The sequence below is a fragment of the Oncorhynchus masou genome, chromosome 23, assembly GCF_036934945.1.
Source record: "Oncorhynchus masou masou isolate Uvic2021 chromosome 23, UVic_Omas_1.1, whole genome shotgun sequence".
NCBI classification, from domain to species: Eukaryota; Metazoa; Chordata; class Actinopteri; order Salmoniformes; family Salmonidae; genus Oncorhynchus; species Oncorhynchus masou.
In genome coordinates this window covers 32695440-32715481 of record NC_088234.1, presented here as the reverse complement: position 1 = coordinate 32715481, position 20042 = coordinate 32695440, and the positions used below count along the sequence as shown (strand labels likewise).

The 20042-nt window shown below is 40.9% G+C and overlaps 1 long non-coding RNA gene across 1 annotated transcript in view; it reads left to right on the top strand.

Annotated features, from left to right (window-relative positions):
- Positions 1-14974, top strand: part of LOC135509962 (uncharacterized) — a 171558-nt gene extending 156584 nt beyond the window's left edge. The window contains exon 3 of the long non-coding RNA XR_010451030.1: positions 14929-14974. This is a non-coding gene — a long non-coding RNA (uncharacterized LOC135509962). The remainder of the gene's footprint in view (positions 1-14928) is intronic.
- Positions 14975-20042: the final 5068 nt, after the last annotated feature.

The window sequence follows — 20042 nt, the reverse complement described above, 5'->3', positions numbered from 1 at the left end:
CGTGTTGGAAGTTGGGGATCACGTGTCTTAATGACGCAGAATTCAAATCAACGGCAACGATAAAAGCAGGGTGTTCGTTAAGTGCCAGCTTATTGTTGCATGGCTCTTGAAGTGGTGTGTTTGTGGACACACAATTAGGTGAAAACCACATACAGCATGTAGTTTGTACATTGGCTGTGTGAGCGGTGAAATCGATCAGTTGGTTTAATACACTGGTGCTGTTGCACTAATCCCGCTCTCTTTCCAGGATGAGACAGCAGGCCTCCCGGCCCAATCTGTCAGTGTTGACGAAGGGTCAGGGAGGGGAGACTTCCCATGTGTCAGCTGGACAATTACATTAGCTCTGGGTTGATTTAACATACAGGACCATTATTTTATGCTCAGCTGGACTGCAGAAAAAAAACAGCATTCTCCCAACATCCATCAAGTCTATGTCTAACAGAGCGCTGGTGGCTCTTGGTGTGGGTATTCAGTTTGGGTATTTTGGGGGGGGGGGGTTAGTGTCAATGTTTTCCAAGTTGAGTACAGCACTTGTTGGAATGACACTTGGATGATAATGAAGTGTGAGGAAAGAATATAGTGTTGCATCCAGTGAGTAATTTAAATAGCTTTACTTGCAGTCCTACATCCAGGCACATTGCTGATCCAAAATTCCTACCCATACTGTGATAAGGCCATCACAGGCCATTTGAAGTTGGATTAGTGCAGGTAAAACTTGTGCATTGCAGCTTCTACATTACAACAGTAATTTGTGAAAGTGAGTCATATGAAAAATGTCCCTTCCTAAACCCTATGGCCTGCCCCCCTGATACCCCCTTCTCTTCTTGCCCCCCCCCCCCTCAAGGCTTCTCATGCTTTATTTTCCTGTTGACGAGGGGGTATCTGTGACATAACAGCCTGAACCAGAGTGTCTAGGCCATAGGGGGAATAAACCTGTAGGGAACAAGCAACACTAGAGTGCTGGCTGATAAATGTGGATATACTGAAACTCAAGCCCTGGGGCAGGGGGTCGTATATTGAAGGGGAAATGATTACGATCATAGCCCCGTAGCACGGATCAAAGAGGATGTAAATTATAGCCTGTGCATCATTTTCAGGGTCAAATCGAAGGGATGCACACAGCATGTGATAATTGTGCTTTCTTTAGAGTATATGGTTGAAGTCAAGTCTTGTGGAAGGCGACCAGGGATGTTGCTTGAGTAAGTGGGTGGACTCCGGAGCCTGTATTCATAAAGTAAGATTCTCATAGTAGGAGTGCTGATCTGGGATCAGTTCCTCTATGTCCATTCGTTATAAAATAAAAGGCATTAGGGCGGTCTAGTGCCTAGTTTTTCGAGCGTTGGGCCAGTAACCGAATGGTCGAATCCCCAAGCTGACAAGGTAAAAATATGTCGTTCTGCCCCTGAACAAGTCAGTTAACCTACTGTTCCTAGGCCATCATTGTAAATGAGAATTTGTTCTTAACTGACTTTAAATTTAAATACATGTGTTTGTCTGATTTGGACACACGCTATACCAGAGGAAGTACCTTGGGCTTTCTGAGTTGGTGTTTTGTTTGTCCATGTCTGACAGGCAGTAGGCAGTGAAATTCATGGAACATATGTATTAAACATATTGTATTTTAGATTTTATTTAAGAGGTTTGCTGGGAGGGGCTGATGTCAAGTTCTACAGCGACAGATTATCCCAGTGCAGACAAAAAGACTGGCACCTTGCAATTCTCTCCACCTACTATGGAAGTTGGTCGAAGCCTGTTGACATATCAGTGTACAAAGTTTAATGAAAATATGTTGATATCTGGGTGCATTTAAAAATATACAGGAGTGCCGCACACTCGAGGAGCTCAGATGCAAAAATATTTATGTCCAACGTTTCGACAGACAAGCTGTCTTCATCAGGGTATAATTACATTTATATAGTGTCAAAAGACACACACACAGGTGTCTGTAATCATTGCCAGTTCTGGTTCATTATCATTCAGATCAAAGTCTATGTTGAAACCGAAGGGAGTAAGGGTCTTTAAATTAAAGATCCAGGCAACCACTCGTTTTAACAATAAATTGTCGAGGTCACCCCCTCTCCGAGGGAGGGTGACATGTTCGATGCCAATATAAAGTAGAGACGAAATCGAGTGGTTTTCTTCCAAAAAGTGGGCCGCAACTGGGTAAGTCAAGTTTTTGCACCCAATGGTACAACGATGCTCCGAGATACGTACTTTTAATTTGTGCTTTGTTTTACCCACATAATTTTTTACAACAAGGACAAGTTATAAGATAAATAACTTAGTGGAGCACGTGATAACATCTTTGATTGGGATCTGTTTCACTGTTTGGGGGTGTTTTAAGGATCTACATTTATAAGTGCCATTGCATTGAGCACAGCTGTTACATTTGTAGTTTCCATCCAGTAGGGGCGCAAATAGACGTTGTCCAGGGATATCTTAGGGTGGTAAATCAGAGTTTACCGATTGATCTCTGAGGTTTGTGCCCCGCGAGATATCTGGGTGCATGACACAAGCCCGGATATTTTGGTTCTCACAGAGACTTTGCTCGATCCGGATAAGGACATTGATATTGCTGATTACAACATATTCAAGTGTGACCGACTGAAATCAACTGTTGTGGCATCGTGTTCTCTAAATATCACTAAGTCCCAAAGATAAATGTGTATTTTGGCATATGGCCACAACCAATACAAATGTATCTGTTGCAGGGATTTACCACACTGGCGCAAGCTGTCAGTACTGAGTATTTTAAACCTTTGTCATCTGAATTAGTTGTTTTAGGAGATTTTGACTTACATTGGCTTACCCCGGCCTCAGACCATTTGAAAGAAATTTGTCTTGACTTCACCTGAATCAGTTTATTGTAAAACCCCCACCGATTAATGTAAAATAAATCCAGCAAACTCCTCACTGACTGTAACGAGTGCACTGAAAGTCGGGAAGCAAGTTCAGGGAGTGAGTGTTTTAATAAGTAAACAGAAAACTGACCATGACACACAAGCAAAGCACCGACATGAAAACAGAATAAATAACACCTGAGGAAAGAGCCATGGAGTGACAGATATAGCGAAGATAATCAAGGAGGTGATGGAGTCCAGGTGAGTGTCATGAGTCGCAGGTGCACAAGACGATGGTGACAGGTGTGCAGGATAATACGTGACACTGACAAGTAGTCCTGCGGTGTCTTTGCTTATGATGTATTGCATGTATTAGAGATACCAAACATATTAACACTGATCCTCGTATCATTGTGAAGAGAAATGTTTTTTTTAATCCCCCACAAACTTTTCTTCATGACAGTGCCTTCAGAAAGTATTCATACCCATTGTCTTATTCCACATTTTGCTGTGTTACAGCCTGAATTCAAAATTGATTAAATACACAGTACCAGTCAAAAGTTTGGACACACCTATTCATTTAAGGGTTTTTCTTTATTTTTACTATTTTCTACATTGTGAAATAATAGTGAAGACATAAAAAATATGAAATAGCACATCATGTAGTAACCAAGAAAGTTTCACCTGTAATGCTTTTCCAACAGCCTTGAAGGAGCTCTCACATATGCTGAGCACTTGTTGGCTGCTTTTCCTTTACTCTGTGATCCAACTCATCCCAAACCATCTCAATTGGGTTGAGGTCAGGTGATTGTGGCCAGGTCCTATAATGCAGCACTCCATCACTCTCCTTGGTCAAATAGCCCTTACACAGCCTGCAGGTGTGTTTTAGGTCATTGCCTTGCTGAAAGACAAATGATAGTCCCACGATGGGATGGCGTATCCCTGCAGAATGCTGTTGTAGCCATGCTGGTCAAGTGTGCCTTGAATTCTAAATAAATCACTGACAGTGTCACCACCACACCTCCTCCTCTATGCTTTATGGTGGGAAGAAAGTCTCTTCTTATTGTTGTCCTTTAATAGTGGTTTCTTAGCAGCAATTTGACCATGAAAGCCTGATACACACAGTCTCCTCTGAACATATGATGTTGAGATGTGTCTGTTGCTTGAATTCTGAAGCATTTATCTGTACTGCAATTTCTGAGGCTGGTAACTCTAATGAACTTACCCTCTGCAGCAGAGGTAAACCTGGGTCTTCCTTTCCCGTGGCGGTCCTTATGAGAGCCAGTTTCATCATAGCTCTTGATGATTTTTGCGAGTTCTTGAAATTTCCCGTATTGACTAACCTTATGTCTTTAAGTAATGATGGACTGTCATTTCTCTGTGTTTATTTGAGCTGTTCTTGCCATAATATGGACTTGCCAAGTAGGGCTATGGTCTGTGTACCACCCCCTACCTTGTGACACACAACTGATTGGCTGAAACTCATTAAGAAAGAAATAAATTCCACAAATTAACTTTTAAGATGGCACACCTGTTAATTGAAATGCATTCCAGGTGACTACCTCATGAAGCTGGTTGAGAGAATGCTAAGAGTGTGCAAAGCTGCCATTAAGGCAAAGGGTAGCTACTTTGAATAATTTGCTTTACACCTTTTTGATTAGTACATCATTACATGTGTCATTTCGTAGTTTTGATGTATTCACTATTATTCTGAAAAGTATAAAATAGTTTAAAAATATAGACAGAAATATCTCATTTACATCAGTATTCACACCCCTGAGTCAACACATGTTAGAATCACCTGGCAGTGATTAATTACATTGGTGAGTTATTTTGGGTACGTCTGTAAGAGATTTGCACACCTGAATTGTACAATATTTGCCCAATATTCTTTTTAAAAAAATATTCAAGCTCTGGCAAGTTGGTTGTTGATCATTGCCAGACAGCCATTTCCAAGTGAAGCCATAGATTTAAGCCAATTTAAGTCAAAGCTGTAACTAAGCCACTCCTGAACATTCAATGTCACCCTTCGTAAACAACTCCAGTATATATTTGGCCTTGTATTTTAGGTTATTGTCCTGCTGAAAGGTGAATTTGTCTCCCAATGTCTGGAAAGCAGACTGAACCAATTTTTCATGTAGGGTGTGAACACTTTGAAGGCACTGTATATATATATTACTCTGACGCTTCCTCTATCAGCTGCATCCCTGACCCTGAATTAGCTCTAGAATTGTTCATCTCTCTGGCAGTCAAATATAGAACAAATCAGGCTTGGGTCAAGGTTGGAAATTTGCAGCTTTTCGGGCAATTGAAAAAGATGGAAAATCTCGCTCCTTTCTAAGTTCTTAGACTGCTGGTGATCTGTAGACATTTTGGGAAACAGTTAATGCACCCTGGCGTGGAAATTCCTTTCCTTCCCTGTCTACGCAAGTTGTTGCTCTTTAATAAGCATTTTACCTATGCGGGCTTTTTATTTGAAAGAAACGGTGGTTTAATTTACCCTGGTCTGCCAGTCGACTGCTTGCCCCTCTCCCAGCCTCTAAATGACTTGATGGAAATGGTCAACTTCTAGTGAATCTTTATTTTTCCAGTAATACAACTAGCCGGTTTTATGAAGTTGTCCTTAGCTAGCTCAGATTGGGAACCTGTCTACCAAAAATCTATTTCAGGTTATCAAGTGAGAGTATCTAGCTTGACTTGCCATATTTGCTGGCTTGCCTACTGGCAAGGTTGGTAGAAAAGCAAGCAATAACTAATTAAGACTCACATTCCGTTCAATCTTTTCCCCAGATTTTAGCAGAGATGCAGAGTAGCAAATTAAGTTTATAAAAAAAACGATCAGGAGGATACAGACAAGGGGTATGCTTAGATATGCAGAAAAATAGACACAATAATGATTATTACTCTGGAATGCAGGAAACAAATGTTTTGGGTGTTAGAAAAATTCAAAATTCAAAAATTTACAGACAATGGGTTTACAGATAATGGCTGATTTGCTTGAAGATCAAGATGTCATTGAGACAAAGAAAAATGAACCGATGCAACATATTCCTCCCTCAGGGTGTCACTGACCAAACCTTGAAAGACTGCCGGTGAGCTCGATAATCCAAAGGACATGACTAAATATCCATAGTGGCCACTAGGGGTGTTAAAAGGCAGTCTTCCACTCATCTCCCTCTGATTCTCACCAGATTGTAAGCATTTCGTAGGTCCAGTTAGGTGAAGAATTGGGCCCCTTGGACCAACTCCAAAGTGGAGGACATCAGGGGTAGGGGGTAACCCTACCCTTTCCCACCTGGACAAAAGGAACACCTATGTGAGAATGCTATTCATTGACTAGAGCTCAGTGTTCAACACCATAGTGCCCTCAAAGCTCATCAATAAGCTAAGGACCCTGGGACTAAACACCTCCCTCTGCTACTGGATCCTGGACTTCCGGACGGGCCGCCCCCAGGGTGGTGAGGGTTGGTAGCAACACATCTGCCACGCTGATCCTCAACACTGGAGCCCCTCAGGGGTGCGTGCTCAGTTCCCTCCTGTACTCCCTGTTCACCCACAACTGCATGGCCTGGCATGACTCCAACACCATCATTAAGTTTTCAGATGACACAACAGTAGTATGCCTGATCACCAACAACGATGAGACAGCCTATAGGGAGGAGGTCAGAGACCTGGATGGGTGGTGCCAGAACAACAACCTATCCCTCAGCGTAATCAAGACAAAGGAGATGATTGTGTACTATAGCAAAAAGAGGACTGAGCACGCTCCCATTCTCATCGACAGGGCTGTAGTGGAGCAGGTTGAGAGCTTCAAGTTCCTTGGTGTTCACATCACCAACAAACTAACATGGTACATGTACAACAAGTACACCATGACAGTCATGAAGCGGGCACGACAAAACCTACTCCCCCTCGGGAGACTGAAATTTTGGCATGGGTCCTCAAACGGTTCTACAGCTGTCTGCCATCCAGGACCTTTAAACCAGGCCTTGTCAGAGGAAGGCCCTAAAAATTGTTAAAGACCCCAGCCACCCCTGTCATAGACTGTTCTACCTGCTAACGCATGGCTAACGGCCAAGTCTAGGAACAAAAGGTTTCTCAACAGCTTTTACCCCCAAGCCATAAGACTCCTGAACAGGTTATCAAATGGCTACCCAGACTATTTGAAGTGTGTTAGGGCTTGTCAGTAGGCATTTCACTGTAAGGTCTACACCTGTTGTATTCGGGCACGTGACAAATAAACTTAGATCGTAATCTGGTTCAACCCTCTGTAGTCGATTCAGGGACGCAGGCCTACATCCTACTTATCCACAAAGAAGAACCCTGCACCAGGGGATGTAGAGTGGTGAATGAAGCCTGCCTCCAGTGACTCCCGGATGTAGTTGTCCATGACTGCTGCTTCAGGGGTCGAGAGGGAGTGCAGACAACCCGGGGAAGTGTGGCGTCCTATAGGAGTTCTATGGTACATTCGTAAGGACGATGAAGGGGGAAGGGTGGCAGCCTGCCTCTTACTGAAGGCCTCCCAGAGGTCGAAGTATTCGGAAAGGAGAGCAGAAAATTATTGGTCTTCAAGGGATGCAGGAGGACACGGCGAGGCTCTTGGTGGGGTCTTAGACATTTAGTCTGGCTGTCCTTACCCCAGTCTAGTAGGTTTCCCGTGGACCAGGAACTAGTGGGTTATGTAGCGCTAGCCAGGGATACCCTAGGATAAGGGGCTTCTCGGGAAGCAGTGATCAACAGAAAACAAAGAGTTTCAGAGTGGTTCACCCCAACCTGCAGTAGAATGGGCTTTGTCTGATATTCCACCTGACCGGAGCCAGGTTGGTTTGAGGTGCTCAGGAAACCGGAACGTGGAGTGGTGTCAAAAGGGCGATGTCTCACCTGTGTCTGGGTGTGGTTGTCAATCCTGATTGCCAGCATTATCAGAGACTCGAGGTCCTCTCCCAGTTCCCGTGTGGCCAGTTCTTCTTTGATGAAGCTAAACAGACCCTGCTGGAAAGTGGTATCCAGTGCCTCCATATTCCACCCATTCTCAATCTGTGCAAATTTATATTAATTTAGTTGACACACATTAACTAAGTATTTACTGAGAACATGTGGACATTATTTGTGGACAGGGCATGTTTGAGAATACTGCCAAAGCCGTGCAAAAATGGGCTGTGCCGTTCTGGGTCTTCATAACCATTGAGTACACTTCACAGTTCTGAAAAGACTGTACAAAAATATTGAGGTTTATAAACTTGGTGCATGCCATACGCATGTTACCCTTTTTAAATCGAACCAATCCTGAAACTGTGTGCGCATGAACGAGCTTTAAAAGCCCCATCATTCACCTTTTATGGTGACAAGACAGGAAATAAATAAATAAAGGAAATAGCAATGGCAGACTTGATGAAATGTCTTTTGAGGTGTTTTACAGTGACATTTTCTTTATCTGACCGTTTCTGTAAGACAAAAACCATTGCAAATTGTTGTGGGCTACGGGTTCCCAACTAGGAACCCCCCTTCAGCCCAAACGGTGGCGCAGGGAAAGCAAAAATATTCTTAAAAATATTTAACCTCCACACATTAACAAGTCCAATAGCTTAAATGAAAGATAAACACCTTGTTCATCTACCCAGCATCAGAATTTTAAAATGTTTTACAGTGAAAACATAGCACATATTTATGTTAAACCACCACTAGGGAAACATACAATATGCATGGCTATGCAAAATAGCACAATCACAAACGCAGGATTAAAAGAAAAATAATTCACTAACCTTTTGAAAATCTTCATCAGATGACAGTAATAGCACATGTTACACAGTACATTTATGTTTTTTTCAATAATATGCAATTTATATCCATAAATCTCCATTTACATTGAGCCATGTTCAAAAAATGCAGCAGAAATGACCGGAGAAATTATAAATATCTCCAGCAGCTAACGCCAGATAACAGCAATAAACATCATAAACTTTGACTAAATATACATGTTCTACATATATTTAGAAAGATACACTTCTTCTTAATGCAAACGCTGTGTTACATTTATGTTTAACGTTACAGAATTCGTTCACTATTCAATAATCTGAGACGGCGCTCAGCCATTAGCATTATTTCTCTACTATGTTGGATTCGACAAAAATACAATTTTATAACATAAATATTCCCTTACCTTTGATGGTCTTCGACAAGAATGCCGTGGAAGGAGTTATACTTACCTAATATAACGTTTGGTTGCAGTTGGTGTGTCTTTGTATTAGCAAAAGCTAACATCTTCAGGTGAATTACCCCAAAAGGACTTCTGATCACGAAAATTGCGCATCAAAACTTCAAATTTACATATTATATGTCGACTAAACTGGTCAAACTAAGTGCAGAATCAAGCTTTAGGATGTTTTTAACGTACAAAACAATTGGCGATTAAATCAAACGTAACGAACTCTCTTCAACCAGATTGGGAAAAAAAAGTCTGTTTTTCCAGAGCGCGCTCCTGAAAACTCGTGACACCTCAGTATTTTGCCCACCAAGCAGTCAAAGCTCGTGCTATTTTCTCCGTTGCACGTCTCATTGAAAGCCGGGAGCGCAATGAAGAAATAGAAACTGGTCCCAGATCCATAGCTGGTTGGCAAGGGTGGGGGCGATGACGTCAAAGTTGGAGCAACTTTCTTAGGAGAGAGAGAGAGTTTGTGAGAATGGCTGCCCTGTGAGTTCTGCTTTACATACAGACATAATTCGAACGGTTTTAGAAGCTTTAGAGTGTTTTCTATTCAATAATAATTATTATATGCATATATTAGCAATTTTTGATAGTTTTTTTTTAGTTTACTTTGGGCACACAATTCATCCAAAGGGGGCAGTATTTCCCATAGCCCCATCAGGCATTGAATTTAATAATGTTTAGCATTTACTTTCTCCAGAACCAATATTTTTTATACTACAGTAGCCTACACACTTCAATGCAAAATATAAACTGTATGTTGTAAATCTTGCGCCCGTTCGGAAGATTAGAGCAAAAAATGTTATAGCTAATAGGCCCAATTAAATGAGAGATGTGCATGTTTAATTTGTTGTATGGGTACTTCGGGAATATGAACTGAACATGGCCATAAAAGGTTATCATAACCATTGCAGAAAAAATGAATTATTGGCTACTCGAGAAATTTGACATTACAGTATTCAGACTTAGCCTACAAATATCAATGAAAATGGTGACCCTCTGTTCTACCTTAACCTCTTGAAACTCCCCATCCCGGATCCGGGATCGTGACTAAAGCCTCAGGCTCATTAGCATAACGCAACGTTAACGATTTCTGAAAATCGCAAATAAAATTAAAATAATGCGTTTGCTCTCAAGCTTAGCCTTTTCTTAACAACACTGTCATCTCAGATTTTCAAAATATGCTTTTGAACCATAGAAATTGACTAATTCGTGTAAGAGTATGCAAAGCTAGCATAGCATTTTGTGTAGCATGTAGCACGCAACATTTTCACAAAAGCCAGATAACCAAATAAATAAAATCATTAACTTTGAAGAGCTTCGGATGTTATCAATGAGGAGACTCTCAGTTACATAGCAAATGTGCAGTTTTTCCCAAAAATATTATTTGTGTAGGACAAATCGCTCCGTTTTTTTTCACGTTTGGCTATGAAAAAACCCTGTATACAGTTATAGCCTGAAGCTCATTAGCATAATGTAACGTTAACGATTTCTGAAAATCGCAAATAAAATGAAAATAATGCATCTGCTCTCAAGCTTAGCCTTTTCTTAACAACACTGTCATCTCAGATTTTCAAAATATGCTTTTGAACCATAGAAATTGACTAATTTGTGTAAGAGTATGCAAAGCTAGCAATGCATTTTGAATAACATGTAGCACGCAACATTTTCACAAAAACCAGATAATCAAATAAATAAAATCATTTACCTTTGAAGAGCTTCTGATGTTTTCAATGAGGAGACTCTCAGTTACACACCAAATGCGCAGTGTTTCCTGAAAGCGTCTGTGTGTAGGAGAAATCGTTCCGTTTTCTACATTGCGCCTGGCTACTGAAACAGAACCGAAAATGCAGTCACCTACAACGTAAAACTTTTTCCGGATTAACTGCATAATATCGACCGAAACATGGCAAACGTTGTTTGGAATCAGTCCTCAAGGTGTTTTTTCACATATCTCTTCATTGACATGCAGTTCGTGGAAGCTTGCTTTACTCTCTGTATTGTTTGGAAAAATACTGGCAGGTGACTTTTGCGCACCAATTTCGGCGCAGGACACCGGGCGGACACGTGGTAAATGTGGTCTCTTATGGTCAATCTTCCAATGATCTGCCTACAAATACGTCACAATGCTGCAGACACCTTGGGGAAACGACAGAAAGGGCAGACTCATTCCTCTTGCGTTCACAGCCATATAAGGAGATCATGACAAACAGAGCCTCAAAAATCCTTGTCATTTCCTGGATGCCATCTCATCTTGGTTTTGCCTGAAGCTCATGTTAAAGGGCACGCACAGAGAAGATCTTTGTATTTCTGGACACGTCAGAGTGTTTTCTTTCGAACAGTAGCAATTATATGCATAGTCGAGCATCTTTTTGTGACAAAATATCTTGTTTAAAACGGGAACGTTTTTCATCCAAAAATGAAATTGCGCCCCTAGAGTTCCAAGAGGTTAAACTACACTTTAGATCAGATCGCATTGTGCAAAATACTTGAACTAGCTTATCTCTTTACTATGGTGAGGTGGGTTGAATTAAGTGAGAGATGGGATGGATGGTAGCCTATACTAACTTCTTGAGGTCTATAGGTTATTTCATGAGTACAGTCAGAAAAGGTGAGAAATGTATTTTGCAATTGATCATGGAAATGAAATAAATAATTGGAAATATGCCTATTTCTAATTATCTTAGAATGAAAAAATCAAAATGAGTGGATTTTCACTATGCATCTTGTTATTATACCAGTTTTTTTGTTAGGAATAAGATTTCCATGATATTTTCCCCATTTTCACAAGGCTACTTTTGCCTTCTTGCAATACTTCAACCACTAGAAACTGTGCATATGCATAGTCTAAAGTTTGCGGAAGGAAAAGCACATTCACAAGTTCAGTTTTTTAAAATGACAACCTTTGCTCAAAAACTGGCACACACATGTGTTGGGGCATATTTTGTGGGAAAGCAACGTTTATAAACGAGGCCCCTGCTACCTAGCTGTTAAAATGGCCCACAACTATCAATGTTTTGAACAAAGTGAATTATTTGCTGCAGCGAAATGACATATTTTCTTACCATACACTTTCTTGAAAAGGCAGCAAATGTGTGAGTACAAGTCGGCTCATTCCAACGGATATTTGAGATGCTGCAATGGTTGTTGATGGCTTCACACCATCTCTTCCACAACTAGGGTTGCAAATTCCAGTAACTTTCAATAAATTCTCTTGTTTTCCAGTAATCCTGGTTGAAGGATTCTGTATTTCTGCTTATTCTCCATTGATTCTGGGATTTTTCGGGGAAATCTGGATTTTTTTTAGTTTTTACATAGTCACAACATATTACTGTCACAGAAATTAATACAATGGCTCCCTTATTGCAGTTTTGTCTCTCATGGTAATTATTTACATTGACCTGAATACAAATGACAGCCTCTGTTATATTCATACTTTTACCCCCTTTTTCTCCCCAATTGGTAGTTAGTCTTGTCCCATCGCTGCAACTCCTGTACGGACTCGGGAGAGGCGAAGGTCGAGAGCCATGCATCTTCCGAAACACGACCCTGCCAAGCCGCACCCCGGAAGCCAGCCGCACCAATTTTTTATTAGAGTAAACACCATCTGGTCACCAGTCAGCTTACAGGCCCTCGGCCTGCCACAAGGAGTCGCTAGAGCGCAATGGGACAAGGAAATCCTGGCCGGCCAAACCCTCCCCTAACCCGGACAATGCTAGTACAATTGTGTGCCGCCTGATGGGTCTCCCAGTCCCGGCCGGCTGTGACACAGCCTGGGATCGAACCAGGGGCTGTAGTGATGCCTCAAGCACTGCGATACAGTGCCTTAGACCGCTGCACAACTCAAGAGGCCTTATAAAACACTGTGTTTGTCAGAACAGTGCTCAAAAGGAAATTTACAATACTGTTTCACACTGTTGCTGTCTGAAAGTACACTACATAGCCAAACGTATGTGGACACCTGCTCATCGAACATTTCTTTCCAAAATCATTGGCATGAATGTGGAGTTGGTCCACCCTTTGCTGCTATAACAGCCTCTGCTCTTCCAGTAAGGCTTTCCACTAGATGTTGGAACATTGCTGTGGGGACTTGCTTCCATTCAACCACAAGCGTATTAGTGAGTTTGTGCACTGATGTTCGGCGATTAAGCCTCTCGCAGTCTGTGTTACAATTCATCCCAAAGGTGTTCGATTGGGTTGAGGCCAGTCAAGATCTTCCACACCGATCTTGATAAACCATTTCTGTATGGACCTCGTTTTATGCATGCAATGCATACAATGCATGTTTTCATGCTGAAACAGGAAACTGTTGTCACAAAGTTGGAAGCACAGAATCGACTAGAATGTCATTGTTTGCTGTAAAGTTAAGACAACCCTTCACTGGAACTAAGGAGCCTTGCCCAAACCATGGTAAACATCCTCAGACCATTAATCCTCCTCAACCAAACGTTACAGTTGGCACTATGCATTCAGACAGGTAGTGTTCTCCTGGCATCCGCCAAACCTAGTCTGTCAGACTGACAGGTGGTGAAGCGTGATTCATCACTCCAGAGAACGCGTTTCCACTGCTCCAGAGTCGAATGGCGGCATGCTTTACACCTGTCCAGCCGGGGCTTGGTTTTGCGCATGGTGATCTTAGGCTTGTGTGTGGCTGCTCGGCCATGGAAACCCATTACATGAAGCTCCCAATGAACAGTTCTGGTGCTGACGTTGCTTCCAGAGGACGTTTGGAACTCAGTAGTGAGTGTTGCAACTGAGGACACACAATTTGTACGCGCTTCAGCACTCGGCGATTCCGTTATGTTTGGTTGTGTGGCTGTTGTTGCTCCTAGACATTTCCAAGTCACAATAACATCACTGACAGTTCACCGGGGCAGCTCCATCCGGGCAGATATTTGACGAACTGACTTGTAGGAAAGGTGTCATCCTATGACGGTGCCACGTTGAAAGTCATTGAGCTCTTCAGTGAGGCCATTCTACTGCTAATGTTTGTCTATATAGGTTCCGTGGCTGTGTGCTCAATTTTATACACCTGTCAGCAACGGGTGTGGCTGAAATAGCCAAATCCAGTAATTTGAAGGCCTGTCCACATATGTTTGTATATAAAGTGTAGATCTGGATAGAAATCTGTAGTGAAAACTGAGCGGTGAGGTTTGTTTTGCTTGGTTCGTTTAGATTTGACCTCCTCAGATGATGATGAATTATGGCAGGCCCGTTTTAGTTCTGTGTTGAAAAGTCAATTACGTTTCAAGACATGTATTTAAATAGTGTAACAACCATAAGCCCTTGCAGAGTATCCTTGAGAGAAACCTGGTTTTGACAGCCCGCCCCCCCCATAGCAAAGCATGTTCATTTCCCCCATGAAGAAGCTACATTTTGGGCAAGCGGCTCTTACATCCCCAGAGGTCGTCCGGAAAGCACTGCAGTCGAGTTCCCAGCATGTAAAACTTAACAATGCGTGTAATTGTTTTACTCTTCCGGCTGAGCATTAACAGATTGATGCTGTTCACGAAAGGCGCAAGAGAAGACGGAATCTGAAAATGACTGTTGCAAAAACAAATTAGAAATCAGGGCATCCAAGCCAATAATAACACCACGAAAAAGAAAGAGATGAAACCAAAATGATCACTTTTGCAGCAAGAGAGGATGTCCCCATTTCCAGTTGAGTTTGCTTCTAAATTGTGTCTAAATGCTTAATGAACCTTGGGATCCTTGAGGTGCATAGAAGATCCAAACACAATATTTTGACACGGTCTCCTCCTCTCCGTATTGGGGTGGTTTGAACCGGAGGGCATTTAAATGCAAATCGCAAATTATAGAATAGAAAACTGAAGAAAGAATGGAAGCCCTGACCAGAAATATTTTGTGCTTCCCTCTATGCAGGCCCGCCAGGAAAGCGGGGAAGAAGAGGCCGGAATGGCGAACCTGGTAAGTGTGTGCACTCACAGATCTATTCCAAGTTGGCTGGACCTCCAAGTGAGATTTTTTTGTCTCCCCTGAGCTGACTCACCAACCTCAGAGCAGCCCAGGCCCAGCCTATTTGGGAGGAGACGTGTTTGTGTTGACACTCCTACAGATATGAAGTGCTATGAAAGGATACTATTTTGAATTAGCAGGGGGAATATATAAATGACAGGCATACATCCTCACCGCAATGCACATTGCTAAAAGCGATAAAGGACATTGAAGCCTTGCACACTGCTATGTTGCGACCTCATGTTGGCCATGCATTGGACCCAAAGGTATTGCTCTCAAAAGCAATTTGAATGGGAGGACAAAATGAGGTCCCTGTTTTTAGTAAGGTAGTGTTTAGGGTTTAACATAAGAACCACAGAAATCTAAGGAAGACATTGGACCACAGATCCTGGTTCAATAATTCAGCTGAGTTCAATTGTAGACGATACTTCGGCATTGTTTAATGCAACCCTTCCAATAAACATATATTAATGTTAATTTCAAATGTCAATGTTGTGTGAAAGTACTACACCAACACTTTTCAGGCAAATGCTGAGAATCAGAGTAACTTCCTGCAGCTAAATCTACCATAAACAAGCTAACGCGTGCAGCGCATGGTGTCCTCAGTGGCACAGCGGTCTCTAAAGAGCAGACAATGCAAAACAGGACGACAATCACTCCCATTAGGTTATGATAATAGCCTAATCCCAAAATTGCCTGTGGAGCTTGTTGTTAGGCCAGCAGAACAAGCCAAATCTACAACACGTGGGTCACTGCGGTAGGGTCACCTATGGGCAGGTTAGAGAGGACACGTTTAATTTTGCTTTTTCATCTCATCAACCACAGATGACCTCGGGAGACTGTCATTCTCTTCCAAAATCTCTGTAATGCCCACAAACCTCTGGACAGCTCGATCATCAGGGAACATTCCCATATGTCACACCTGTTTTAAGGGATTAAAGGGAATAAAGCATGTGTACTTCTCATAGATTGCTGGGGTAAATCCAGGGTAAAGTAGTTCCTTGGTACAGATGTCAGTGACCTATACTGTACTGCATTATTGCCACCGAATGTAAAGCTCTGCACCACCTACTTTTTAGAACTAAATATTCCCCAGTATCAAATAACTTTCATTATTTAATCTGTGTGCACTATGCCTTATGGGGGTTGTAGAAGAAAGTAGGTATCTAAAAGCATGTTTAAGGTGTTGTTCTCCCCCCACAAATTAAATATGTGTATGCATTGAAGTCAGTGATCTACTGTATCTTGACAAGCGGAACAAGCTTTCCCCCTGTTGTGTTTTTCCTAGAGAAACAAGTTAATTGAATTGGGAGAACAAATTATAAAAAACAAAATTGTGTTTTGCCAAACATTACTACTAAAAGGGACACTTCATTTGGACTTGACTGTTTGTTTATAGTGAACCTATGGAAAGGAAGCTAAGACAGTTTGTGTCAAGTGGTGGCAGGGTAGCCTAGTGGTTAGAGCGTTGGACTAGTAACCGGAAGGTTGCAAGCTCAAACCCCCAAGCTGACAAGGTACAAATCTGTCATTCTCTGCCCCTGAACAGGCAGTTAACCCACTGTTCCTAAGAATTTGTTCTTAACTGACTTGCCTCATCAAATAAAATACAAAAAAGAACTCCATGTCAATAACCAGTTTGTTATCTGAGGCAGACCTAGTGGGTGATCAACATTGGACTGCATGTTTTCCTTTTTTTTGTCTGTAAAATGTCACAGCTCTTTGCGAACTTTCATAATTTATAACATTATACCTGCCCACACAGAACACTTTTTTTAATCACTTTGGTGCATTTTGCTATATAGTATGTGGTACATTTTCACAACTCTTCGTATAAAAATCTAAACAGGTCATCAAAATAGCTATGTTTCGAAACTCTAAGTACCTTTACAATTGACTGAGTACAAAAAACATTCACAAAGTCCATTGTTTACAGCACCCAGTCACTCTTTCAATTTGCATACATATTCAATCGAATGATCTGTGTTTCACAATGCAATATTCACATTACTTTTGATATGATTTTCTTGTAATATGTTAACAATCCATTTCACTATCACTTAATCATACTGCTCAAAATTGATAATTACTGAATCAAAATAATTCTGTAACCAATAATAGATGGATGTGGCTGTAAATACTACATAATCTTCCCCCATCAGCCAGTGTGCATCAATACAATAAGACAAAGTGTAGAGTCACTTACTCTATGTAATACCATTTGAAATTATGGAGTAGTGTACAATGCACTGCTGAAATACTTCGGTAAATTACAGTATATTCCACTCTATCTGAATTTCATTGATATACTGTAAACTGATTGTTTTAGCTGATGATACTTAAACAGTTAGAGTCACAAGTCACATGGAAAGGTTTATCTTGCTCACTGTTGCATGGGGCAGAAATGGAAATACATACTGTACACCAGGCTACACCAATACCTTTTTACTATAAGCTTCTGCTTTACAATACATGCCGCAATATCCCTATATCGGACAATTTCTTCTACGTATGTAATATATAAGTATACTGAAACGGTAAGACTGACATTTTTCTCAACGTGCTCCAAACTTTACATTGGATACAAACAAATCTGTAAATGAAATTGGGTTGAGGCAAACTTCAAAAAAAGGTTCATACTGGTACATAGTTAAATATTGTATGGATGATATTAATCCTCTATTATTCCTTCTATTCAGCACTTCAAAAATATAATTGGATTAAATTGTCCTCGTGCATTTTCCAAAAAATTTATATTTTGCATGAATGTGATGTGTTCTACTCCAATGAATACTAAATCAAAGGTTCTGAACATAAGACATGGGGCATTAGAACTGTTATCAGTCTGACCTTTGTACTAGGAGTTTTGAAAATATACCACTTCTGGAAAATGTCAAATTATTTTTCCTTCCCCCCACCAAAAAAAATCAAGTTTGAACAAGTTATAGAAATTAAATTATTCATTATCAATAAAAAAAAGTTTACATTTAAATATGTTTTAAGTGGGCTAGGCCCATGCAGCTGTCATTGTAAAACACTATAACCTCAGTCACTTCAGAGAGTAATAACAAATTCCCCCTGTCATGTGGGTAACAATGAAGCCAGCGACCTTAAACTGTCACATGGTGAAATACTGTTGTCAATTACATTGTGGGAAACACATAGAAACAAATGACAAGCATTGCTAGTTTGGAAGTGTGTGATAACAAATGGTGAATAATCATGCTGGATTGAATTGCTTTCATGATGGATTGTTTTTAAGTGTTCTTAGCAACCATGGAATATCACATGGTTCTTATGGGTTATGTATCTTTGTTCATGTGCAGACAGATATATAGAAGCGTATACAGGGGACCATAGTTAATTTGTGGTTAGTAAATGAGAGGGAATTAACCCTTCCCTTATGTTCGATTTGGCTGACATGTTACTGGTCAATTTGACCAGTACAGTAAGTACATCAAGATCATAAATATATGATTTTATCCTCCCAACATGTATTTTCCAGTAGCTGAGAATGATGACTTTCATAAGTTTTTTTCCCTGAGTTGATAGACCCAATGTTTCAAAGTTTAGAGCCAAGAGATTACTGTACAAAAGTCATGAATACATTGAGCAATAATTGTACAGTTCATATAAAGAAATTTGTCAATTTAAATAAATTCATTAGGCCCTAATCTATGGATTTCACATAACTAGGAATACAGATACAGTGGGGCAAAACAATATTTAGTCAGCCACCAATTGTGCAAGTTCTCCCACTTAAAAAAATGAGAGAGGCCTGTAATTTTAATCATAGGTACACTTCAACTATGACAGACAAAATAAGAGAAAAAAAATAAAAACTCCAGAAAATCACATTGTAGGATTTTTAATGAATTTATTTGCAAATGATGGTGGAAAATAAGTATTTGATCACCTACAAACAAGCAAGATTTCTGGCTCTCACAGACCTGTAACTTCTACTTTAAGAGGCTCCTCTGTCCTCCATTCATTACCTTTATTAATGGTACCTGTTTGAACTTGTTATCAGTATAAAAGACACCTGTACACAACCTCAAACAGTCACACTCCAAACTCCACTATGGCCAAGACCAAAGAGCTGTCAAAGGACACCAGAAACAAAATTGTAGACCTGCACCAGGCTGGGAAGACTGAATCTGCATTAGGTAAGCAGCTTGGTTTGAAGAAATCAACTGTGGGAGCAATTATTAGGAAATGGAAGACATACAAGACCACTGATAATCTCCCTCAATCTGGGGCTCCACGCAAGAACTTACCCCGTGGGGTCAAAATGATCACAAGAGCAGTGAGCAAAAATCCCAGAACCATGGGGGGGGACCTAGTGAATGACCTGCAGAGAGCTGGGACTAAAGTAACAAAGCCTACCATCAGTAACACACTACGCCGCCAGGGACTCATATCCTGCAGTGCCCAACGTGTCCCCCTGCTTAAGCCAGTACATGTCCAGGCCCGTCTGAAGTTTGCTAGAGAGCATTTGGATGATCCAGAAGAAGATTGGGAGAATGTCATATGGTCAGATGAAACCAAAATATAACTTTTTTTGGGTTTGGAGGACAAAAAAGTTGCATCCAAAGAACACCATACCTACTGTGTAGCGTGGGGTGGAAACATCATGTTTTTGGGGCTGTTTTTCGGCAAAGGGGACGACAGATCCGTGTAAAGGAAAAATGAACATGCTGAGATTTTGCATCCAAAGATGAAACACACCATACCTACTGTGTAGCGTGGGGGTGGAAACATCATGCTTTGGGGCTGTTTTTACCAGCAAAGTGTGTGAAAACCTTGTGAAGGAAAACGTTTGACCTCTGTCATTGCCAACAAAGGGTATATAACAAAGTATTGAGATAAACTTTTGTTATTGACCAAATACTTATTTTCCACCGTAATTTGCAAATAAATTTATTAAAAATCCTACAATGTGATTTTCTGGATTTTATTTCTCATTTTGTATGTCATAGTTAAAGTGTACCTATGATGAAAATTACAGGCCTCTCATCTTT